This window comes from Neomonachus schauinslandi, chromosome 3, assembly GCF_002201575.2.
Source record: "Neomonachus schauinslandi chromosome 3, ASM220157v2, whole genome shotgun sequence".
Taxonomy (NCBI): domain Eukaryota; kingdom Metazoa; phylum Chordata; class Mammalia; order Carnivora; family Phocidae; genus Neomonachus; species Neomonachus schauinslandi.
The window spans coordinates 159,097,658-159,123,604 of record NC_058405.1 but is presented as its reverse complement, the minus strand read 5'-3'; the positions used below and the strand labels follow the sequence as shown (position 1 = coordinate 159,123,604).

Sequence of the window (25,947 nt, the reverse complement as noted above, 5' to 3'; positions counted from 1 at the left end):
TTACCAAGTGATTTAAGAAACACTAGTCAGAATTAGAATATAATAATAATTGGCGGGCGCCTGGGTGGCTCAGTTGGTTAAGCGACTGCTTTCGGCTCAGGTCATGATCCTGGAGTCCCGGGATCGAGTCCCGCATCGGGCTCCCTGCTCGGCGGAGAGCCTGCTTCTCCCTCCGACCCTCCCCCCTCTCATGTGCTCTCTCTCTCTCTCATTCTCTCTGGCTCAAATAAATAAATAAAATCTTTAAAAAAAAAAATAATAATAATTGGCTTATTATTTATACATCATTAGAAGCCTACTTTTCTGACATATTTCAGTATCGGAGCTGTTTATAAGGAATTTGAAACACTTGCTGTAAAGATGTATAATTTTTGCTGTAAAATGGGCCTTCAAAGCTTTTTAAATCCAACTCTTAAGCCATCTTGACATGCAATATGGATTTAGGTTTGTTTGATTGTTTTTAATACACAGTTCTGGCATTTAATAGTTTATTAAATTCCATTAAGATTTTCAGCTTTGCTGAGCTTTAAATAGAAAAACCAATGCTACATAATAAAAAACTAAAATGATAAAATATGGACAGAAGGTCTCTAGACAAGTTATCAGCTGCACCAAAAAAAAAGTACTTTGCTGTTATTTTAATGCAAGAACAGAGGAATTTTTGTCTTTCATTCTCTGTGGTTTCTTAGTTTTTTTGATGTCCAAAATAGCTTCTTTTTACATTTTTATCTGGCTAGTAGACTATGTGCCTTTCTCAGGATGGTGAACTGAATATTTGTCATTGTCTAAAATATAACATCATGAATTCTGGAGGGAGCTGACACAGAAAGCTCTGAAGGTGGCTTACAACTGATGTGAATATAGCCCTTACCTGCAGAGCCTTCTACTAAGCTCTTGTCTCTTTGTAGCTCTGGTCCTTTGCCTGCCTATTTAAAAAATAGAGTTGGACCTAATTCAAAAATTCTCCTGAAGGTGGAGAGTTACATATGTATCAGAATAATCTAGGAGTTTAGAAAAAAAGGCACACATACCTATCTATTATATCACCTCCACTTCCCTTCAGAATCTTAGTGGTAGGGGGAATGTGAAGGGAGGTAGATATATTTTGAAGGAAAAAAGATCTAGTAACATGGTTTATCACTGGCTTCCACTTTAGAATTATTGATCTAATTCATGGCTCTCATACTTGTGGTATGAAATAGCAACAGTAGTTTTCAATCGAAAGAAAGGGCTGCTAAATCTACCAATATTTTTATAGTCCAATAAAATTTCACCATTTAATGTCATAGCAGGTCTAGATTTTCTAACCAGCAGCTAAAGTTGCCGGAAGTAAAAATGGTCCTGAGTAAGTTTTGGTTTGGATTAATTTTTACTTGGCTTTCCATAAACCAAACTAATTTCTTCCACAATTCAGACCTGTGCTAATTTGCACAGATGTTTAGTCATATCTTGTTTCCTTAATGTCTCTGAAAGCCATCTGGTTTTAGAATTAAATAGAACTGGAAAATAAAAATTGGATGTTTTCTTGATTAAAGTTCTTTTTGGGATATTGCTATGATATAATGAAGATATACATTTATCTTCTGTGTAAACATTCACTCATATATATGTTAATATATGTTAAAACTTGAAACTGGGGGCGCCTGGGTGGCTCAGTCGTTAAGCATCTGCCTTCAGCTCAGGTCATGATCCCAGGGTCCTGGGGTCCAGCCCCGCATTGGGCTCCCTGCTCCACGGGAAGCCTGTTTCTCTCTCTCTCACTCCCCCTGCTTGTGTTCCCTCTCTCGCTGTGTCTGTCTCTGTCAAATAAATAAAATCTTTAAAACAAAAAACAAAACAAAAAAACCTTGAAACTGCGTATGTGTTGACTTTGTGCCCTGTTTAGAAATTCATGGTCCATCTTTAACGAAGTCTAGACTTTTCTGTTTGGATCTCTGCCATGGAGACAAGTATAAGAAAAAGCAGATGAGTAGACTAATTTTGGAGAAAGATGTAAAAACACAATAATGTATTAAGAGGTATGACTTTGATCATTTATAGAATTATAGTTCTTTCTAGGTTTGAAATGTAACTGCTAAAAAAAAAGTAATAAAATATGGTAAGTGACACCAGTTTATTGAATGGCAAAGCATGGGTTACAAAATAGTTATTTTGTTCTTTTTTTTTATTTTAATTTTAGCTTTTGTCAGTTTTTTTTTAAGATTTATTCGACAGAGAGAGACACAGTGAGAGAGGGAACACGAGCAGGGGAAGTGGGAGAGGGAGAAGCAGGCTTCCCACTGAGCAGGGAGCCCAATGCAGGGCTCCATCCCAGGACCCCGGGATCATGACCTGGGCCGAAGGCAGACGCTTAACGACTGAGCTACCCAGGTGCCCCAATAGTTATTTTGTTCTATGTAAAACACTGAACTCCCAAAAATGTTAGAATTCAATATCCATTACTTTTGTTATTATGGCCCCTTAACTCTTTTTAAAATTGCATATAATTGAGATAATCCTTGACTCTTGATAGTGCTTGGTTCTTAATTAATATAGATTTTTGTTACCTACTAAGATTTGTCAGTTAACTTCCTTAGATTCCTTTCCCCATATATTTTTTTGGGAAAAATGTGTGGAGGGAGTTGGATGCTGAGTAGGGAATGAAACTAATAATTTTTTATATATTCTTTTGTATGGAGGATTAAAAGCAATTTTTTTAAATCAGACTTTATTTTTTAGAGCAGTTTTAGGTTCACAGCAAAATTGAGCAGGAGGTACAAAGACATACCGCATACCCGCCTCACACACATGTGTAGCCTCCTCCATTATCAATATCCCCCAGAGTGGTAAATTTGTTACAATTGATGAACCTACATTGATACATCATTATCACCTAAAGTCCATAGCTTACATTAGGGTTCAGTCTTGTCTTTGTACATTGGACAAATGCAAAATGACATGTATCCACCATTATGGTATTAAACAGAGTAGTAGTGAGGCTTTTTAACCAGCATGTATTCTTTTTGTAGTTCTTTCTTTCTAATTGAAAAAAGGAGTGGGGAGTATACTCCTGTCCTTTCTACTTGATGATTGTAAAATCTAAAGTTAATATGGACTTGCAGTGTATCACAGTACTTACTGTTTGTTTGTGGAAAAAAAACTAGAAGGTACAAATGTTTCTGTTCAGAGTTCTGTGGTCAGATCTCTTCTTATTCTTTACCTTGTCCCTCTGATTTCATTTGCTCAGTTAGCATCTAAATATGATTCTTAAGTCTGTCTTTAATCCAGAGCTTTTTCTTGATCTCTGGTTCCTATTCTGTAAATCTAATTGCCTGCTAGATGAGGATGACCTGCAGGTCCCTCAAATACAATATGTATAAAAGTGAATTCATATTTTACCTTCTATCATTTAACGTGCCGAAGCTAGAACCTGGTATTACCTTTGACACTTCATTCATATCCCTCATGTCAACAACGCTAGGTTCTGTTGACTCTACCTTCTTGCTACTTTTTAAATTCCATTTACTTCTCTCAATTTCTACACCTTTAGAAGTATGAAGAGTTAAGACTTAGAGGTGTACCATCTGGATTAGAATTCCAGCTCCACATTTATAGCCTCAATTTCTTTGTCATTAAAAAGAGCTGTACAACTGCACAATTGCATTCTTGGGCATTTATTCCAAAGAAATTGAAACATATTCACATAAAAATCTGTACATGAATGCTCATAGCAACTTAATTCCTAATAGCCTCAAACTGGAAACAACCCAGATGTTCTTCAACAAGTGAATGGTTAAACAAACTGGCACATTTATACAATGGACCAGTATGCAGCAATAAAAAAGAATGAACTGTTGATACATGTAACATCGTGGAAGAGTCTTAAGTGAAAAAAAAGCCACTCTCCAAAGGTTACATATTGTATGATTCCATTTATATAATGTTCTTAAAATAACAAAATTATAGAGATGAAGAGCAGATTAATCGTTGCCAGGGGTTAAGGATCAGGGAGAGGGGAGCCTCTTGATAGAACAGCCTGTATCTTGATTGTGGCAGTAGTTACACAAATACACATATGTTATAAAATTGTATAGAACTACACAAACACACACACGCAGACAAGTGAGTGGTTATATAACTGCTGAAAACTGAATAACCTCTGTAGATTGTGCCAGTGTGAATTTCTTGGTCTTGATATTTACCATAGTTATTCAAGATGTTACCATTGGGGGAAACTGGACCAAGGGTATCTGAGACCTCCTGGCACATATTTTGGGAACTTCCTGTGAGTCTATTTATTTAAAAAAAAAAAAATTTAAAGGGTAATTAGATTAAATGAGCAAATATAAGTAAGGTTCTTATTACAGTATTTAATGCATCATAAATGCATTAAATACTGTATATAGTAAATATAGTAGTCGTGGCGGCAGCAGCAGTGATAGTTTAGGCCTCTAGCCTCTTTCTAGGCTTTTCATTAGGACCATTCCAGCAGTCTTTTTTTTTTCTTTAAGATTTTATTTATTTATTTGACAGAGAGTGCACAAGCAGGGGGACTGGCAGGCAGAGGCAGAGGGAGATGCACATTCCCCGCAGAGCAGGAGAAGCCCAATGTGGGACTCGATCCCAGGACCCTGGAACCACGACCCGAGCCGAAGGCAGTTCCTTAACCAACTGAGCCACCCAGGCACCCCATTCCAATAGTCTTATGTGTTATCCTGGAGTCAGTCTTTTTTCCCTCCAGTCCATTCTGTAGTGCAATCAGAGTGTTCTTTCAGAAGTACCTATTACATATTACTTATTTTATGCAAAATACTTTAATGGCTCCCTGTTGTACTTTCATACATTAATTTCAGGTTTTTTTAATAATAGTGGAATGAAGCATTGGAGTCAGCATAACCTCCAGGATACTACAATAGGTGAATTAAAGATAAAAACAGAAAAATCTTGAGTGATTTTTCTCATCTTAAGGAACTATTAAGTATCAAGTTGTTGGGGTTTTTTGTTTATTTTAGTTTTGGGGGGCTTTTTTGGTATTGGTGCCTAACACACTACATCAAAACTTAATGACTTAGGGCAAAGAGATTTATTATTTTTCATCATCTGTAGGTTGACTAAGCAGTCCCTCTGTTGGTTTCACTTAGCTCTCTCATGTAGTCGAATCTGCCTGGAGAATTGACTGAGTTGGAAGGTACAGCGTGTCCTCACTCACATGTTTGCACTTGGTGCTAGCTGTCCGTTAAAGTGCTTCAGTCTTCTCAGTGTAGCTTGTCTTTCTCTAGTAAGCTAGTCTGGCAACCTTACATGGCATTTTCATGGTAGCATTCTAAAAAGGTGAAGGTAGAAGCTACAGGGCTCCATGCTGTCTTTAGGGCTTAGGCTTTGGAACTTACATAATGTCCTTTCCATCACATTTCTGTCGGTCAAAGCAACTTGCAAAGCTAGCCTAAATTCAGGGGAATGGAGAAATAGAAAAAGACCTCTGTCAGTTTGGGCTGCTATAACAAAGTATGATAAACTAGGTGGCTTAAACAACAATTTATTTCTAACAGTTATGGAGGCTGGGAAGTTCAAGATCAATGTGCCAGCAAATTGTTTTTCTACTGAGAGCCCACTTCCTGGTTCAGAGAATGCTGTCTCCCATTGTGTTATGAGATGGCAAATGGGCTAGGAGAGCTCTCTGGGGTCTCTTTTATAAGTACTCATCCCATTTATGAAAGCTCTACCTACTCATGACCTAATCACCTCCCAAAGTCCCCACCTCCTAATACCAATATATTGGGGGTTAGTATTTCAGTATATGAATTGTGGTGAGACACAAACATTCAGATTATTTTCCATTTTCTTACTGTAAGGATGAAAAGCAGTCCAAAAAAATGACACTTTCACTAAGATTTGAAATATTTGTTGAGACTTAACCAAGTACAAATAAAAACATAAGTACAAAAGATGTTAAATGGCAAGCTAGGTAGGGCAGGTTCAAAATCTTTATGAAGTAATCTGTGTAATATGTGGGAAATCAACCTTATTTGATTGTTATGCATACAACAATATTACTGAAAACTTGAAGGAGGTTATTCTGTAGAAAGGTTACTGATTTTTTTATTTGGACAGCTTTTAAACAGCTGATTTAACACGTTTCATCAAAATGTTTATTTTTCCTAACCTCTTATTTTCATATAATTTGGTCTTGCCAGTCACAGTTTTATAAGCTACATTAGTTTTCTAGAACATAACTCCTAAATGTTGGCAAGAAATTACAGTACTGCATTATGAAATCTTGTCACTGTACCAAACTACTATAAACACCCCTCCAACTGAGCTATACTGGTGCTGTACCTTCACAGAGTATGGGCTCTTTGTTTAGTCTTGCTTCCTACTCTATCCCGTTTCAGTGGAAATGTCTTACATTTTATCATCATTAAGTTGAAGCATAGCTGAGATGGCTCTTGGCATCTTAGACCACAGATTTGTTGCTGGAGTCTCTTTTTCACTTTATCAGTGAGGAATTGTGTTTGACTGCTAGATACAGAGATAAGAAATAACCATCGCTTAAACAAGATAGTAGTTCATTTCTTTGTCTTGTGGAAAAAAAAAATCAGAAATTGGCAGTCTGGACTGATATGGCAACTCCAGAGTTGTCAAGGATCCAGGCTCCTCCTGTCTTTTTCCTATGCCATTTTTAGCATGTGGCTTCTATTCTCAAGGTCACAAAATAGTTGCTGGATATCCAGTCATCACATCCAAGTTCTAGGCAAAGGGAAGGAAGAAGAAAGGCAGAGAACTAAAGGGGCACACCTCTTATCTTTTAAGAAACCTTTCTAGAGTTACTCACACAGTATTTCCTCTGATCTCATTTACCAGAACTTAGTAATTTGGCCGTATTTGGCTATAAGTGAGGTTCAGAAATAGTTGAGCATATAGACTATATCAGTGGGGGTGGAGGTAGGCATCTGTATTGGGTGGGAACTAGTAGTCTTTGCCATACTTGCTTCTCTCTCTGCTGAGTCTGCTGCTGACTGCCCAGTTGTTGTTTTTAAGGCATTCATCCAATAGAATTGAATTCAGTACTGTGTGCTAGGCCTTGTTAGGAACTAGAAATGCAAACACAACTGAGGAATATTCCCTGCCCTAGAGAAGCTATGGTTTAATAATAGGACTAATAAGCCTCTACACAGTTTTCTGGGAATGGAAAGTATTAAGTACTGTGTGCTGTTAGGACTAGTTACCACTGTGATTCTACCTACCTCATCAATTTACAAGCAGCTTAAGATGGAGAGGGAGAGGTGATTGCTTTAAAAGAGCAATATTAATGAAAAGAAATCAGTTGTTCTCTGTTTCCTAAGGAGAGGGAATGAAGGCTGTTTCCCTTCTCTAAAGGCTAAAGAAAGAGGTCCTAAAAGAATCACTTGTGATGTTTTTTTGTATGCTTAAGAAGAGAGACTGTCGTTGGAAACTTTTTTTTTTCCCAGCATGGGGCAAAAGCTCTTTAACCAGAGATATGTGGCATGAAGTAGTGATGAATATAAATGATGTTTTGATGTCTGCAACAACTCTAATTTGATGTGAAACCACCTGTGATATCTGTTGGTGACCCAAGACATAGAAAATACTGTGGATTTTTTTTTGTTGTTGTTTTGCTTACATTTATAATCAAATGAAATGATAAATTTTAGAGATTAAAAATAAAAGAATGATATGGGGTGCTTGGGTGGCTCAGTAGGTTAAGCATCCAACTCTTGGTTTTGGCTCAGGTCATGATCTCTTGGGTGGTGAGATGGAGCCCTACGTCAGGCTCTGTGCTCAGTGGGGAGTCTCCTTGAAGATTCTCTCCCTCTGCCCCTCCCTCCACTCGTGCATGCTCTCTCTCTAAAATAATTAAATAAGTCTTTAAAAATTAAATAAAAATAAAAAGAATGATATAATTTTCTTCCCATCAAAGTTTATGAATTTTATTCACAGATTCCGGGGGGGGTCTCTGGACTCTAGGTTGAGAATTTGTGAATGAGGGGGAAAGAAGGGGCTTTGAATGGATAACCAGCTTGTATGCTAAGAAAGGCTTTAAAGAGGAAGTGACTATTCATCTGAGTCTTGAAAGAGTAAGGCGGTTAGGTTAGAGGGTATTTGAAAGGCATTCTAGAGAGGAGGAGAGTAGCTTAAGAAAATGCATGGAGGTGTGAGATAGCTTGGCATGTCATGGAATTATACGTTAACATTGATGAGGGACATCTGTGTTGAGCCAGGGTGTAATTTCTGTTCCTACTGACTGGGCCATTTTGTTCATGAGCATATTAAGCAAGTACAGTGACAGACCCTGTGTAGCCAGTCCTTAGATATTTACCTCTGGTCATCTTTCTTTTCAGGCATGGTGAATATGTAAATCTCCTGTGTTTCAGGGCCACCTCTGTATCAGCGTAATGCCAGCATCTCATATGCAACCATATGTAAACCAGGCCGGAATTTTTCTTTCTTTGATCATATGGAACTCTACAAGTTCATAGATTAAGGGAATGTTGACATTAAGTAGAAGTGTGTGCCATGGGTGTTTGAGCCATTTGTTTTTAAGGCTTATTTGTGCTTCCAGGGCCTGTCCTAACCTTATATATAACCTTTTATAGTCAAGTATATAAGCAACTTATGTAGTGGTAATAACCGATTTTCAAATAATGGCTTAAAATTATAAAAAAAAAAAAGATTTGTTTTTTCTCATGTAAAATGTTGAAAGTCTGGGTGACTGCAGGGCAGCTGTTTTCCATATGATGGGTCAGCAGTACATGTTTATATTTTTCCCTGCTTCTATTTTCATAGTGGCAAGGGAGGAACAGGCTGGAGAGTGCATACTGGCATTTAAATGCTTCCACAGGAATCATTTCCACTTGTTGGTCAAAGCAAGTCAAGAGGTCACATCTGACTTAAAGAAGGTAGAGAACTATCATCTCATGTGCCCTAAGGATAGGAAGAACTAATGTCTGGTATAGTATCACTTCCACTTAATGATGTAATGCTGCTAGCACATTCAACTTTATTGCTTGGTGGGTTAGAACACCCAGTTCTGTAAGGTAGATCAGGTCACATGGTCACTTTGGTGCCCCATGGTCATTCTCTATCAGAACCCAAAAGCCAAGCAAGGAGCTCTTTCTCAAAAGTAGCATAATCCTCTACAGAAGAGGGCATAGCTTTATTCTAAAGCAGTGATTCTCAGGGCGCCTGGGTGGCTCAGTTGGTTAAGCGTCCAACTCTTAATTTTTGGCTCAGGTCATGATCTCAGGGTCGTGGGATTGAGCCCGTCAGGCTCTGCACTCAGCATGGAGTCGGCTTGGAATTCTCCTTCACCTGCTTGTGCTCTCTCTCTCTCTCTCTCTATATATATATAAATAAATAAAAATTTTTTTTTAAAGATTTTATTTATTTGACAGAGCACAAGCAGAAGGAGAGAGAGGGAGAAGCAGGCTCCCTGCTGAACAAGGAGCCCGATGTGGGACTCGATCCCAGGACCCTGGGATCATGACCCTGGCCGAAGGCAGCCGCTTAACCAACTGAGCCACCCAGGCGTCCCAATAAATAAAATATTTAAAGCAGTGATTCTCAACTAGGGGCAATACTGCTTCCCAAGAAATATTTGGCAATGTTTGTATACATTTTGTCACAACTTGGGAGGAGTGCTACTCGTATCTACTGGGGGAAAGGTCAGAGATGCTGCTAAATATCCTACCATGTACAGGACAGCCCCTTGCAGCGTTAGGAGTGACCAACCTCCTAATTGTGCCAAGATTGAAAAACCCTATTCTGTGTGGGGCTTTATGCCTAGGTGGTTTGTGTTGTGATTCTCTTATCAGGGCCTATTGGTAGCTTTATATATCTGCCACAAACATTTCAAACAGCACTGAGTTTGCTGGATCCTAAGGCCCAAATAACAGTATCTTGCCCTGCCACATTGGCCTGCTACACTGCCTTGTCATGTCCTGGGCCCCATTTAAAACTGGCAGCTTTGGGGTGCCTGAGTGGCTCAGTCGTTAAGCATCTGCCTTCGGTTCAGGTCATGATTCCAGGGTCCTGGGATCGAGCCCCGAGTTGGGCTCCCTGCTCAGCAGGAGGCCTGCTTCTTCCTCTCCCACTCCCCCTGCTTGTGTTCCCTCTCTCGCTGTCTCTTTCTCTATCAGAGAAATAAATAAAATCTTAAAAAAACAAAAACAAAAACTGGCAGCTTTATTGGCTATTCCAGAAATGGGACAGAGCAGCACTTTAAAATAATGGTTTATTTTGTTTCCAGAATTTAAAGAGGTCCACCAAGGACCATGTTTCTTTCTAAGTGGTGATGATGGGCTGAGCCATGGCAGCATGTCCTTTTGAAGAGAATGTCTTGGTATTTCTGGACACTAGATCCCTAGGGACTTCATCAAGGTCTCAGGTTCCTAAATTACTGTGTGATTCTCCACTCTCTGGCATGCCTGTATCTTTCCAAGGTATCTTACTAACCCAGGTAAATTAAGCAGGATGTTTTCAGTGTAATGAACAAGTATAATATCCTGTGGGTTCATGAGATGTTCAGAGTTCCTGTAGTCTAGGTTGATGAGACATGGCTTCACCACTTACTAGCCATGTGACCTTGCACAAGTGATTTAAACTATCAGTGACTTCTTCATCTAGAAGATGGGGATAAGGACAGTACCAGCCATATGGGGTTTTTATAAACAGTAGATGAATTTTTAAAAATGCTTAGAGGGGGGCGCCTGGGTGGCTCAGTTGGTTAGGCATCTGCCTTCGGCTCGGGTCGTGATCCCGGGGTCCTGGGATCGAGCCCTGCATCAGGCTCCCAGCTCAGCGGGGAGCCTGCTTCTCCCTCTCCCTCTGCCTGCCTGCCTACTTGTGATCTCTCTCTCTCTGTCAAATAAATAAATAAAATCTTTTAAAAAATAAAAAAAAAAATAAAAATGCTTAGAGGATGCCTGGCTGGCTCAGTCAGTAGGGCATGTGACTCTTGATCTCAGGATTGTGAGTTTGAGCCCCACATTGCGTATAGAGATTACTTAAAAATAAAATCTCCTCCCCCAAATAAAATCTTAAAAAAATAAATATGCTTAGAATAGTGCCCCACATATAATAAATGCCATATAAATATTAACTAATAAAATAATACTAGTAATAATACAGAATCTTTATGGAGAAAATATAAGTGGGTATTCTTTTTAAAGATTTTATTTATTTATTTATTTGAGAGAGGAAGCAAGACAGCCTGAGAGCGGGGGGGGGGGGGGGGGGGGGGGGGTAGAGGGAGATGGAGAAGCAGACTTCCTGCTGAGCAGGGAGCCCGACATAGGACTCAATCCCAGGACCCAGGGATCATGACCTGAGCTGAAGGCAGATGCTAAAGTGACTGAGCCACCAGGTGCCCTGAGGTGGATATGTTTTTAAACTTAGCATAGGGAAGGAATTCATTAAAAAACAAAAAGCATAATGCTATAAAGAAAAAAAGATTGACAGATGTGACTAGCTGTTTTCTTAATTTGTAAATCTAAATTTTTCTTTAAAGATTTTATTTGTTTTTTGACAGAGAGAGACAGTGAGAGAGGGAACACAAGCAGGGGGAGTAGGAGAGGGAGAAGCAGGCCTCCTGCCGAGCAGGGAGCCTGATGCGGGGCTCGATCCCAGGACCCCGGGACTATGACCCGAGCCGAAGGCAGACACTTAACGACTGAGCCACCCAGGCACCCCTGTAAATCTAAATTTTAAAGATAAGCTCCTTTGTATACATTTAATTATATTTAAAATTAGAAACAGTACATCTGTTTTCTAGTAGTATTCCAAAAGGAATAATGGTCATGATAAGAAAAAAGGAAGAAATATTTAGGCACTTAGATGCCCACCCCTACTCTATCCCCTTTTATCCAATTCCCTGCCTTCTCTTTTCCTAATAGTAGTTCTGGATTATGGTTAAAGATGATTAACTCAAGGGGCACCTGGGTGGCTCAGTTGGTTAAGTGTCTGCCTTCGGCTCAGGGTCCTAATCCCAGGGTCCTGGGATCGAGTCCCATGTTGGGCTCCCTGCTCCATGGGGAGCCTGCCTCTCCCTCAAATATTTTTTCTCTTGAGGAAGAGCTTCTCCTGAATTTTGTCAGTTAACTAGGTAAGGAAGAGAATTATTTAGAGGTAAGAATGCCACCAAACCCAGATACTACTGCTTTCCTTGATTCTTTAAATACCAACTACTTTAAACATTTATTTGGTACTTGAAAGATTTATTCTAAGATTCAGCGTAATTTCCTGGAATAAGTTGTATTTAAGGCATGCCCATCTTTAGCATCCAGAATATGGTCTCTATTAGTTCCCCCTGAAAGGAACAAGGGTTTCTTGGAGAAATGTTTGATCCTAAGTCTAGGGCAGGAACTGTACAAGATGAACCTGGAACTTCTAGTCCTATCAGGAAGTTAGAAGATCATTTAGAGATTACTTATCTCTAATCATCATTCACTAGGTTTATGTCAAAAGAGCTTTTGAGCTATGTTGGGGGTTCCCATGACTAGTCCCAAGTTTCATGATTTGTTAGAATCACTCATAAGTCATTATATTCAGTTATACTTTATTACTGTGAAATGATAAAAATCAGCCAAATAAAAGGCACATAGGTGAAATCTGGAGGAAACCAGGTGCAGGCTTGCAAGAGTCCTCTCCCAGTGGAGTTGAACAGGATGTGCTTAATGTGTGCTTAATTCCAGTAATGAGTTGTGACAACATGTAAGATGTTGCCTACTAGGGAAGATCTCGAGCCTAGATGTCCGGGGTTTTTATTGGGGGGTCAGTCATACAGAGCATAGTTCCTGAAGTTTCAGACCTCCTAAAGGAAAGCTGATTTTACCATAGTCACATTGTTTATACAAGCTACCTCGGCAGACTGGTACAGTTTGATTCAAGCCCCAAGAATGCAAAACACTTACCAGAACATTTCAGGAGTTCATTTTCCAGGAGCCAGTTGTTAGAGTTGAACATGTTGCCCCAAAGTTATGTTGGAGACTAACTCTCATTCCCTCAGAATTTGACCCTATTTGGAAATAGGGTCGTTGGAAATGTAATTAGATAAGATGAAGTCATACTGGAGGAGGGTGGACCTTTAATCCAATATGACTGGTGTCTTTATAAGAAGAGAAGAGGAGAGGAGACACAGGCACAGTAAGAAGATAGCCATGTGTCAACAGAGGCAGTGGTTGGAGTAATGCATCTACAAGCCAGGGAATACCAAGGATTGCTGGCAACTCCAGAACCTGAAAAGGCAAGGAGGTATTCTCTGCAAGTTTCAGAGGAAGTATGGCCCTGCTGACATCTTGATTTTAGATTTCTAGCCTCCATCAGAACTGAGAGATAATATTATGCTGTTTTAAGCCATGCAGTTTGTGGTACTGTGTTATGGCAGCCCTAGGAAAGTAATACACTAGCCAGTGGCCACAATAACAAACCCTTCTTGGGAATGTGCAAGGTTTGAACAACCCAGGCTTGCTGAGTTAACTATTGCCTTCATAGAAGCCAAGCATGAAAAAGCTTCCATTGGGCAAAGATGGGACAATTTGAGTATTAGTAAGAATAATAATTATAGTGGGTTGAAACACATCAAGTATATTTAGCCCGTGAGTTTATAATGATACTTAAAGCAAAACTAATTGGCTACCATTAGAGGATTCTAGTTAACCAACTCATTTTGGAAACTGGTAAATAAAGGGAAAAAAGTTAAGCATTTATCCCATCTTTCCTGTAAAAATGCTATTACTAAGTAACCAAATACTAGATACGGAAGTTTCTCTTTCTAGAAATATTCCAACTAATTAAATGAAGAAAGAATAATAGAATTAGGTAATTATTTATAACCATTTGGTAATCCCTAAAGATCTTAGGTGTTGATCACCAATAGCTGGTAACATCACAGAACATGACAGCCAGATGTTATGAACCTTCAGACAAAACAACGCAATAAGAACTCCCAGAAAAATAAACCTAATCTGGTCAAACTGCTATATCCAACCACAATTTCATAAGAATTACAGAAGGCAGAGGAATATATTAAATCATCATAAGGGTGCAATTAGCCAAATCCAGACATGTGGAAAATGGTAACTGTTTTCTTCAACAGATAAATTACAAGATATACACACACATATAGATTAAAAGAGATTTAAGAGACATCATCCAGTCCTGATATGTAAACTTCATTTGGATACTGATTCAGTGTTTTAAAAAATTGACATAATTGTAAATTTGAACAGCAACTGGATATTTGATTATATTAAGGAATTTTAAAATTTCTTAGATGTAACGATATTGTGGTTATTTTTTAAAAATACTTTTTAAAATTTTGTTTATTTGAGAGAGAGCACTGCAAAAGAGCACAAGTGGGGGGGGGAGGCAGAGGGAGAGGGAAAAGCAGGCTGCCCACTGAGCAGGGAGCCTAACGTGGGGCTAAATCCCAGGACCCCGGGATCATGACCTGAGCAGTTGCTTAACTGACTGAGCTACCCAGGCAACCCTCTTGTTTTTTTAATGTAAGCATTTATAACTCCAAATTTCCTCCTTAGCACCACTTTTGTTGCATCTATAAGTTTTATATATTGTGTGTTTATTTTCATTTGTCTCAAATATTTTGTAATTTATTTTGTGATTTCTTCTTTGACTTCTTGGTTTTAAAGTGTGTTGTTTAATTTTCACAGTTTTGTGGATTTTCCCATTTTTCTTCTGTTCATTTCTGACTTCCTCCTGTTATGATCACAGGAAATACTATGTGTGATATGTTTTTCTTAAATGTATTGAGACTTAATTTGTGGCCCAACATATGATCCATCCTGGAAAATGACCCAATTGTACTTTTTTTTTTAAAGATTTTATTTATTTATTTATTTATTTTTAAAGATTTTATTTATTTATCTGAGAGAGAATGGGAGACAGAGAGCATGAGAGGGGGAGGGCCAGAGGGAGAGGCAGACTCCCTACTGAGCAGGGAGCCTGATGTGGGACTCGATCCCAGGACTCCAGAATCATGACCTGAGCTGAAGGCAGTTGCTTAACCAACTGAGCCACCCAGGCTTTATTTATTTATTAAAGAGAGAGAGAGATAGCAAGAGCAGGAACACAAGCAGGGGGAGTGGGAGAGGGAGAAGCAGGCTTCCCGCGGAGTAGGGAGCCCTATGTGGGGGCTTGATCCCAGGACCCTGGGGTCATGACCTGAGCCGAAGGCAGACGCTTAACGACTGAGCCACCCAGGCGCCCCGACCCAATTGTACTTGAAGAATGTATCTGCTTTTGTTGGGTACAGTGTTCTGTATACGTGTGTTAGATCTCGTTGTATTATTGTGTTGTTTACATCCTCTGTTTCCCTCATTTCCTTCTGTGGGGTACTAAAGTCTCCAAATATTATAAACTATTTTTCTCTTTAGTTCTGTCAGTTTTGCCTCATATATTTGGATGGTCTCATTAGGTGCATAAATGTTTGTTATGTCTTCTTGCTGTGTTGACCTTTTATATGTCCTCCTTTGTCTCTTTTTTTGAATTAAAAGTTATTTTATCAGATATTAGTATAGCCATCTTTGATCTCTTTTAGTTACTATTTGCATAGACTATCTTTTTGTAATCTTTTACTTTCAATCTGTGTCTTTGGATCTCAAGCGAGTCTTTTGTAAACAGCATATTGTTGGATCATGCGTTTTTATTGTTCTGCAAAAGTTTTGTCTTTTTGAAGAATTTAATCCACATACATTGTAATTATTGATAAGGATTTCTGTAGTTTTGCTATTTGTTTTCTATGTATTTTATTGCTTTTTTGTTCCTCATTTCTGCATTACTTTTGCATTTAGTTGATACTTTTAGTGAAATGTTTACATTTATTTCTCATTTCCTTTTGTGTATATTCTGTAGCTGTGTGTGTGTGTGTGTGTATGTGGTTACTATGGAGATTGCATTTAACTTTCTAAAGTAATAACACTGTAATTTGAATTTATACTAACTTTAATAACATATAAAATTTCTACTGGTCTGTTTCCCACCCCTTTCAGTTGTTGATTGTATCTTTGTACGTTGTGTGCTCCAAAACATAAGCAAATTCTTTTACTCTCTATGCAGTTGACAACAAAGTAAATGTCAAGGTTGGTAACTGTACATTACCTTGCTGTACAATCATGACAATCTTTTTATGATAACGAGGCGTGGAAAAATCATAATTAAATTAACCTCAGCACCTCTTCAGTGCTTAGAAGATAAATTAGTCATCTAAAACCTGTACCTTGAGCAGATGCTGCTTTCCTCCTAAACTTCTTGTACAAATTAGGAAGTGTTTGCAAATAAATAAATAAATGCATTAGTTTCTTAAATTACGTAGAAAACAAAATGTGGACAGATGTGCCAAAGTTACAGTAATACTAGCTTTTACACTAATATTGGTTCTTTTTAATGTATAGTCTCCTAAATCATGTAAAAAATGGTTATAAATCATTGTTACAATAATATTAGCTTTTATAATTGCACATGTATTTACCTTTGCTGAGGTGTTTATTCCTTCATAAAGCTTTGAGTTAACTGTCTAGTGTCTTTATTTCACCTTATAGGAATCCCTTGAGCATCTCTTGTAGGGCAGGTCTGGTGGTAGTGAACTCCCTCAAATTTTGTTTATCTGGGAATGTCTTATTTCACATGTCACTTTCTTTTTTTTTTTTATTGTTCACGGTAAAGAGGAGTTTATTTTATGAAAGACCCATGATGGTCTTTATTTAAGGGTGTTTAATTTCTAAAGCCCCAAACTAACATTTTTTTAAAATTTAAATTCAATTAATTAACATAAAAGCTATTATTAGTTTCAAAGGTAGAGGTCAGCGATTCATCAGTCTTATATAATACCCAGTGCTCATTACATCATGTGCTCTCCTTAATGTCCATCACCCAGTTACCCCATCCTCCCACCCCATCCCCTCCACGAGCCCTCAGTTTGTTTCTTATGATTAAAAGAAGAGTCTCTTATGGTTTGTCTTCCTCTCTGATTTTGTCTTGTTTTATTTTTTCCTCTCTTCCCCTATGATCCTCTGCCTTGTTTCTTAAATTCCACTAATGAGTGAGATCATATGATAATTGTCTTTCCCTGATTGACTTATTTTGCTTACCCTAATACCCTCTAGTTCCGTCCATATCATTGCAAATGGCAAGATTCATTTTTTTAATGGCTGAGTAGTATTCCATTGTATATATATCACATCTTCTTTTTCCATTCATCTGTCAGTGGACATCTGGGCTCTTTGTGGATATTGCTGCTATAAACATTGGAGTGCAGGTGTCCCTTCGGATCACTACATTTGTATCTTTGGGGTAAATTTCCAGTAGTGCAAGTGCTGGGTTGTAGGGTAGATCTATTTTCAACTTTTTTTTTTTTTTTAAGATTTCATCTATTTATTTGACAGAGAGAAGCAGTGAGAGAGGGAAACACAAGCAGGGGGAGTGGGAGAGGAGACGTAGGCTTCCGCGGAGCAGGGAGCCCAACGCAGGGCTCGATCCCAGGACCCTGGGATCATGACCTGAGCCAAAGGCAGATGCTTAACGACTGAGCCACCCAGGTGCCCCTATTTTCAACTTTTTTTTTCTGAGACAGCATAAGTGGGGATGAGAGAGAGGGAGAAGCAGACTCTCTGCTGAGCAGGGAGCCCAATGTGGGGCTTGATCCCAGGACCTGAGATCATGACCTGAGCCGAAGGCAGATGCTTAACTGACTGAGCCACCCAGGCCCCCCTATTTTCAACTTTTTGAGGAACCTCCATACTGTTTTCCAGAGTGGCTGCACCAGTTTGCATTCCCATCAACAGTGTAAGAGGGATCCCCTTTCACAGCTTCCTTACCAACATCTGTCATGTCCTGACTTGCTAATTTTAGCCATTCTGACAGGTGTGAAGTGGTATTCCATTGTGGTTTTGATATGTATTTCCCTGATGCCGAGTGATGTTGGGCATTTTTTCATGTGTTTGTTGGCTATTTGTATGTCTTCTTTGGAGAAATGTCTGTTCATGTCTTCTGCCCATTTCTTGATTGGATTATTTGTTCATTGGGTGTTGAGTTTGAGAAGTTCTTTATAGAGCCCTTTATCTGATAAGACATTTGCAAATATCTTCTCCTATTCTGTCGGTTGTCTTTTGGTTTTGTTGACTGTTTCCTTTGCTGTGCAAAAGCTTTTTATCTTGATGAAGTCCCAATAGTCCATTTTTCCCTTTGTTTCCTTTGCCTTTGTTTCCCTTGCCTTTGAAGATGTGTCTATCAAGAAGTTGCTGCAGCCAAGGTCAGAGAGGTTGCTGCCTGTGTTCTCCTCTAGGATTTTGATGGATTCCTGTCTCACATTTAGGTCTTTCATCCATTGAGTCTATTTTTGTGTATGGTGTAAGGAAATGGTCCAGTTTCATTCTTCTGTATGTGGCTGTCCAATTTTCCCAACATCATTTGTTGAAGAGACTGTCCTTTTTTCCATTGGGTATGGTTTCTTGCTTTGCCAAAGATTAGTTGACTATATAGTTGAGGATCCATTTCTGGGTTCTCTATTCTGTTCCATTGATCTATGTGTCTGTTTTTGTGCCAGTACCATACTGTCTTTTTTTTAAAAGATTTTATTTATTTATTTGACAGAGAGAGACACAGCGAGAGAGGGAACACAAGCAGGGGGAGTGGGAGAGGGAGAAGCAGGCTTCCCGCAGAGCAGGGAGCCTGATGTGGGGCTCGATCCCAGGAGCCTGTGATCATGACCCAAGCCGAAGGCAGACGCTTAGACTGAGCCACCCAGGCACCCCAGTACCATACTGTCTTGATGATTACAGCTTTGTAATAGAGGTTGAAGTCTGGGAATGTGGTGCCACCAGCTTTGGTTTTCTTTTTCAACATTCCTTTGGCTATTTGGGGTCTTTTCTGGTTCCATACAAATTTTAGGATTATTTGTTCCAGTTCTGTGAAAAAAGTGGTTGGTATTTTGATAGGGATTGCATTGAATGTATAGATTGCTCTAGGTAGCATAGACATTTTCACAATATTTGTTCTTCCAATCCATGAGCATGGAATGTTTTTCTTTGTGTCTTCTTCAGTTTCTTTTATGACTGTTCCATAGTTTTCTGAGTACAGATCCTTTGCGTCTTTGGTTAGGTTTATTCCTAGGTATCTTATGGTTTTTGGTGCAGTTGTAAATGGGATCAACTCCTTAATTTCTCTTTCTTCTGTCTCGTTATTAGTGTATAGAAATGCAACTGATTTCTGTGCATTTTATATCCTGCCACTTGCTGAATTCCTGTATGAGTTCTAACAATTTTGGGGTGTTGTCTTTTGGGTTTTCCACATAGAGTATCATGTCATCTGCAAAGAGTGAGAGTTTGACTTCTTTGCCGATTTGGATGCCTTTTATTTCTTTTTGTTGTCTGATTGCTGAGGCTAGTTTTGGTACTCTGTTGAACAGCAGTGGTGATAGTGGACATCCCTGCCGTTGTTCCTGACCTTAGGGAAAAGCTCTCCGTTTTTCCCCATTGAGAATGATATTCGCTGTGGGCTTTTTGTAGATGGCTTTTATGATATTGAGGTATGTTCCCTTTATCCCTACACTGTGAAGAGTTTTAATCAAGAAAGGATGCTGTATTTTGTCAAATGCTTTTTCTGTATCTATTGAGAGGATCATATGGTTCTTGTCCTTTCTTTCATTAACGTAGTGTATCTCCTTGATTGATTTGCAGATGTTGAACCACCCTTGCAGCCCAGGAATAAATCCCACTTGGTGGTGGTGAATAATCCTTTTAATATACTGTTGAATCCTCTTGGCTAGTATCTTGTGAGAATTTTTGCATCCATGTTCATCGGTGCTGTTGATCTCTAATTCTCCTTTTTGGTGGGGTCTTTGTCTAGTTTTGGAATCAAGGTAATGCTGGCCTCATAGAAAGAGTTTGGAAGTTTTCCTTCCATTTCTTTTTTTTGAAACAGCTTCAGAAGAATAAGTATTAGTTCTTCTTTAAATGTTAGAATTCTCCTGAGAAGCCATCGAGCCCCAGACTTTTATTTGTTGGGAGATTTTTGATTACTGCTTCAGTTTCCTTGCTGGTTATGGGTCTGTTCAGGTTTTTTATGTCTTCCTGTTTCAGTTTTGGTAGTTTATACATCTCTCTAAGAATACATCTATTTCTTCCAGATGGCCTAATTTGTTGGCACATATTTGCTCATAATATATTCTTATAATTGCTTGTATTTCTTCAGTGTTGATTATGATCTCTCCTCTTTTCTTTTCTTTTTTTTTTAAAAGATTTTATTTATTTATTTGAGAGAGAATGAGATAGAGAGAGAGCATGAGAGGGGGGAGGGTCAGAGGGAGAAGCAGACTCCCTGCTGAGCAAGGAGCCTGATGCGGGACTGGATCCTGGGACTCCAGGATCATGACCTGAGCCGAAGGCAGTCGCTTAACCAACTGAGCCACCCAGGCACCTGATCTCTCCTCTTTTCATTCATGATTTTATTTATTTGGGTCCTTTCTCTTTTCTTCTTATTAAGTCTGGGCAGGAGTTTATCGATCTTAGTCATTTTTTCAAAGAACCAGCTCCTAATTTCTTTGATCTGTTCTACTGTTCTTTTGGTTTCTGTTTCATTGATTTCTTCTCTAATCTTTATTACTTCTCTTCTCCTGCTGGATTTAGGCTTTATTTGCTGTTCTTTCTCCAGCTCCTTTAGGTGTGGGGTTAGGTTGTATATTTGAGACCTTTCTTGTTTCTTGAGAAATGTTTGTATTGCTATATACTTCCCCCTTAGGACTGCCTTTGCTGCATCCCAAAGGTTTTGAACAGTTGTGTTTTCATTTTCATTTACTTCCATGATTTTTAAAAATTCTTTAACTTTCTGGTTGACCCATTCATTCTTTAGTAGGATGCTCTTTAACCTCCATGTATTTGAGTTCTTTCCAAATTTCCTCTTGTGACTGAGTTCAAGTTTCAAAGCATTGTGGTCTGAAAATATGCAGGGAATGATCCCAGTCTTTTAACACTGATAGAGACCTGATTTGTGACCCAGTATGTGATCTGTCCTGGAGAATGTTCCATGTGCACTTGAGAAGAATGGGTATTTGGTTGCTTTTCGATGGAATGCTCTGAATATATCTGTGAAGTCCATCTGGTCCAGTGTGTCATTCAAAGCCCTTGTTTCCTTGTTGATCTTCTGCTTAGATGGTCTGTTCATTGCAGTGAGGGTGGTGTTAAAGTCTCCTGTTATTATTGTATTATTATCAATGTGTTTTTTCAATTTTGTTATTGATTTATATAATTGGCCACTCCCATGTTAAGGGCATAAATATTTACAGTTGTTAGATCTTCTTGTTGGATAGGTTCATTAATTATGATGTAGTATGTCCATTCTCATCTCTTACTACAGTCTTTGGTTTAAAGTCTAATTTGTCTGATACAAGGATTGTTACCCCAACTTTCTTTAAATGTCCGTTAGCATGATAAATCGTTTTCCACCCCTTCACTTTCAATCTGGAGGTGTCTTTGCGTCTAAAATTAGTCTCTTGCATACCTATGGATCTTGCTTTTTTATCCAGTCTGATAGCCTGTGTCTTTTGTTTGGGGCATTTAGCCCATTTACATTCAGAGTTACTATTGAAAGATAGGAATTTGGGACACCTGGGTGGCTCAGTCGTTGGGCATCTGTCTTCAGCACAGGTCATGATCCCAGGGTCCTGGGATCGAGTCCCTGCATCGGGCTCCCTGCTCCATGGGAAGCCTGCTTCTCCCTCTCCCACTCCCCCTGCTTGTATTCCCCGTCTCGCTGCATCTCTCTCTGTCAAATAAATAAAATCTTAAAAAAAAAAAAAAAAAGAAAGAAAGATAGGAATTTAGTGCCACTGTATTACCTTTAAAGTCACCATTTCTGTATATTGTCTCTGTTCCTTTCTGATCTGTGTTACTTTTTTGGGCCCTCTCTTTGCTTAAAGGTACCCCTTTAATATTTCTTGCAAGGCTGGTTTAGTGATCACAAATTCTTTTAATTCCTGTTTGTCCTGGAAGCTTTTTATCTCTCCTTCTATTTTGAATGACAGCCTTGCTGGATAAAGTATTCGTGGCTGCATATTTTTCTGATTAGGACCCCGGCACCTAAATTTTTAAAGGATGTTTTTGCTGGATATTTAGAGAATATTTACTATATTCTAGACTGGTAGTTATTTTCTTTTGTCCTTGTAACTGTCATTCTCTTATGTCCTGGCTTCTTTTGTTTCTATTGAGAAATTTGCTGTCAGTCTTACTGTTTCTTTGAAGATCAACTAATTTTTTTCTATGAATTTTCTCTTCCTTCACTCCTTCCTTTTATAGTTTGATTATGATTTCGTGGGCATGGTTTTCTTTGAGTATATTCTGCTTGGAGTTGGCAGAGTATCTTGAATCTCTGAAATGATTTCTTTCAACAGTTTTGTAAAACTCTGTTATTCTCTCTTTGAATATTGCTTATATCTCTTTCTTCTCCTGTCTGGGACTTTGGTTGTATGTATACTAGACATTTTGAGCATGTCTTCCATTTCTCTTAACCCTCTTCTCTAACTTTTCCTGTACCTTCCACTCTTCTTTCTGTCTTCTTTCCTAATTTCTTTCTCCAGCTATAGTTTGGTAGTTCTTACTGACTTAGTCTTCTAATCGTATGGTCTGCTGTGTCCAGTTTGCTATAAAACCAATATATTGAGTTCTTAATTTCATATATTGTATTTCTCAGTTCTAGAATGTACATTTAATTATTTTTATAGATCCTAATTCATTGGTGAAATTCTCCGTCTCATCCATTTGGTCCATTTTCCCCTTTGTTTTCTTTAGTATGTTATTCAGAATTATTTAAAATTGTTGTCCTTGTGTGTGAACTCTATTATTGGATCATCTGTGGATCTGACTCTGTCTAGTTTTCTCTTAATTACTGGTCATATATTTGTCACTTAGCATATTTAATAATTTTTTATTTTGTGCCAGACCTTACGTATGAAAGAACCATAGAGGCTCCAGTGTTACCTTCCTGACAGGGTTCCCATGTTTTTTCTGTTGCTCAAATGACTGAGGGGCTTATTTCTTCCAGTTTATCAAGAGTTGAGCTGTGTTAAAGTTTAATAAATCTCCATTTCCTTTCCTTTTCCCTTTTTGTTTTTTTTTTTTTTTCCCCTCTTTCTTAAATTGAGAACCTAGTGAATATCTGTTTCATTAACCCTGAAAGATTTTTGGAGACCCTCTAGCTTTCAAGACTGCCTGCTTGCACTGCTTCAAAATCTGGCAATTGTCTTGGTGGCTCAGAATTCCCAAGGTACAAAACGAGAGTTTCCTTGGGGTGCCTAGCTGGCTCAGTTGGTAGAGCATGCAACTCTTGATCCTTGGAGATGAGTTCGAGCCCCATGTTGGGTGTAGAGATTACTTAAAAATAAAATATTAAAAAAAGAGAGTGAACTTCTTTTACATCAGATGTCCCTTCCCAAAGTATGATCAGCTCCTGGTGTATCTTTCCAGAGATATTATGTTAGTCCTTTTCAAGTTTTTTAACCCACTGCATAACTCAGGAAGTGAAAATCTCATGTGATAGTAGATAAGAGCTAAAAAGTCAGCTGCTATTGTTGTATTAGGAGGCCCTAACATATCTTTAGTTTGAAAAACATCAGAGATTTTGCAAATGATAATGTAACTTAACTCCAAGAGAATTTTATTGTATTATTTGTATTTTTTTAAATCACATTTTGTTAATGAACATATTTAAAAATGTTACTTTTGGGGGGTTTTAGGTTTTAAAGTTGTGATACAGTTTTGAATCAAAATGGTAGAGCATAATGTGGTCAGCAACTACTTGAAAATAGCTTTTACTTTATGAGGAAAGTATACTTTTAGCAATCTGAAAAGGATTCTGATCAAAAAAGCTTTTAATATGTTTTGTACCCAAATTTCAAATAATAGCATTTTCTGTGTGCTTTTTAAAAATGATAAAATTTTCAGTTCTCTGAATCTCACCAAAATGATTTTATAGCCATTGATACTTCTTATTTAAGTCTGATGTTACACAGCATATTGAAATCTTAATGATTGTTTGCACATGCGTGTATGAGAGTGATATCACTGTAACATGTTCCAAAAGTTGGATTCATAGAATTTTTTATTGAAAAGGACTTAATTTTATAGATAATTCAAGTGAAGCTCCAGAATATTTAAGTACCTATTCAAGGTCTTACAGATGATTAATGGGAAATTTGAAACTAAAAGTGGGACTCCTATTCACCAAATCTGGTATTTTTTAAATTAGGTTTGATGATGGTACACAAGTGTATGCTGGTTATTATAGAAAGTTTTTTAATCCTTAATTATTTCAAAAAATAGATAAATTGTGTTATAAATGTGTTATTAAAGTTCTCTTCATTACATTTTAAGAATATTATCTCAGTATTTCATAGTTTTTAATTTTTATTTTTTATAGAGCTGGAGAATATTTAAGTCTCAACAAATGAATTCCACACTTGAATTCTGCCGCATTCCTGTGCCACCTCCTCCTTTAGAAAACTGATCTTAGAACAGAGGTAAAATTATGGAACTTAACTTTTTAAAGGATAAAGAATGCGTTTTCCATACAATTAGTCATGTTAGAATTTTTGGTTATCTTTGGTGGGTAGTTTCTATTTATTTGGCAATTTTACCTAAGAGACTTGAAATAATCACATCTTAATTATTGCCTTGGAGTTTTACTTTTGAAAGTATTTCCTTTTGAATTGTTGTGCCTTTTAACCTTGTTGCCTGATCTTTACAGTTATTGAATAATTGAATATACTCAGCATAATTATATTATGTGGCTACACTGAGATTAGTCCTGTCCAGTAGAATTTCTCTGACGATGTTCATGTTCTGTGTCCATGCTCTCCAGTATAGGAGATAATAGCCACATGTAACTACTGAGCACTTGAAATGTAGCTAGTACAACTGAGGAACTGAATCTTTAAATTTTATTTTATTTTAATTAATTTAAAATAGCCACATGTAGCTAGTGGCTATCATATTGAATGGTGCAGCCCTAGGTTATTTGTTAGAGAAGCTGGTATTTATAATAACCACACGTCTTGAGTGCTTAAATTTCAGAATTATACCTTGAAATATTTTCATAGTTTTTGGCTTAGTTTGAAAATTTGCAGTAGTAAAACCATTTTTTACTATTTCATATGATTCCCTGATAATTGTATAGCTTTGTTTATCCAATAATGTTGGTCTACAGTTTCCAAAAAAAAAAAAAAATACATGCTCACTGTCAGCTAGGACACAGTTTCTACCAATGTAGGCAATGGAAAGCTTATTGTACTTGGATGAGTTCTGTGAGTTTGCTTCCTGGCAAGTAATTATTGACTTCCATCAGATCTTGTTCCAGCAGTTTATTATTTTGTTCATTATGTTGTATTCAGGGCTTGCTAATAAAAGTTGCCATTACCATGGTCACCAAAAAGATAATTATTTTCTGTGATATCTTTTCTACTTTGTTAAATACTCTGAAAGTGAGGCAGTATGGCCTGAATTGAGCTGCAAGCTGGAATATTGGCTTGAATTTTGCTTTTAAGATTTTAATTTTTTTTTTTTTAAGATTTTATTTATTTATTTGACAGAGAAAGAGACAGTGAGAGAGGGAACACAAGCAGGGGGAGTGGGAGAGGGAGAAGCAGGTTTCCCACTGAGCAGAGCCCAATGCGGGCCTCGATCCCAGGATCCTGGGACCATGACCTGAGCCGAAGGCAGATGCTTAATGACTGAGCCACCCAGGCGCCCCTAATTTTTTTTTTTTTAAGTAATCTGTAGGCCCGGGGCACCTGGGTGGCTCAGTCGGTTGGGCAACTGCCTTCGGCTCAGGTCATGATCCTGGAGTCCTGGGATCGGGTCCCGCATCAGGCTCCCTGCTTGGCAGGGAGTCTGCTTCATCCTCTGACCCTATCCCCTCTCATGTGTTCTCTCTCTCTCAAATAAATAA

General features: G+C 38.1%; 1 protein-coding gene across 1 annotated transcript in view; it reads left to right on the top strand.

Annotated features, from left to right (window-relative positions):
* Window positions 1-25,947, top strand: part of FAM126B (family with sequence similarity 126 member B) — an 82,830-nt gene that overhangs the window by 1,742 nt on the left and 55,141 nt on the right. Inside the window, exon 3 of the mRNA XM_021702895.2 lies at window positions 24,421-24,520. The gene's annotated coding sequence lies outside the window, so the exon portion shown is untranslated. The remainder of the gene's footprint in view (window positions 1-24,420; window positions 24,521-25,947) is intronic.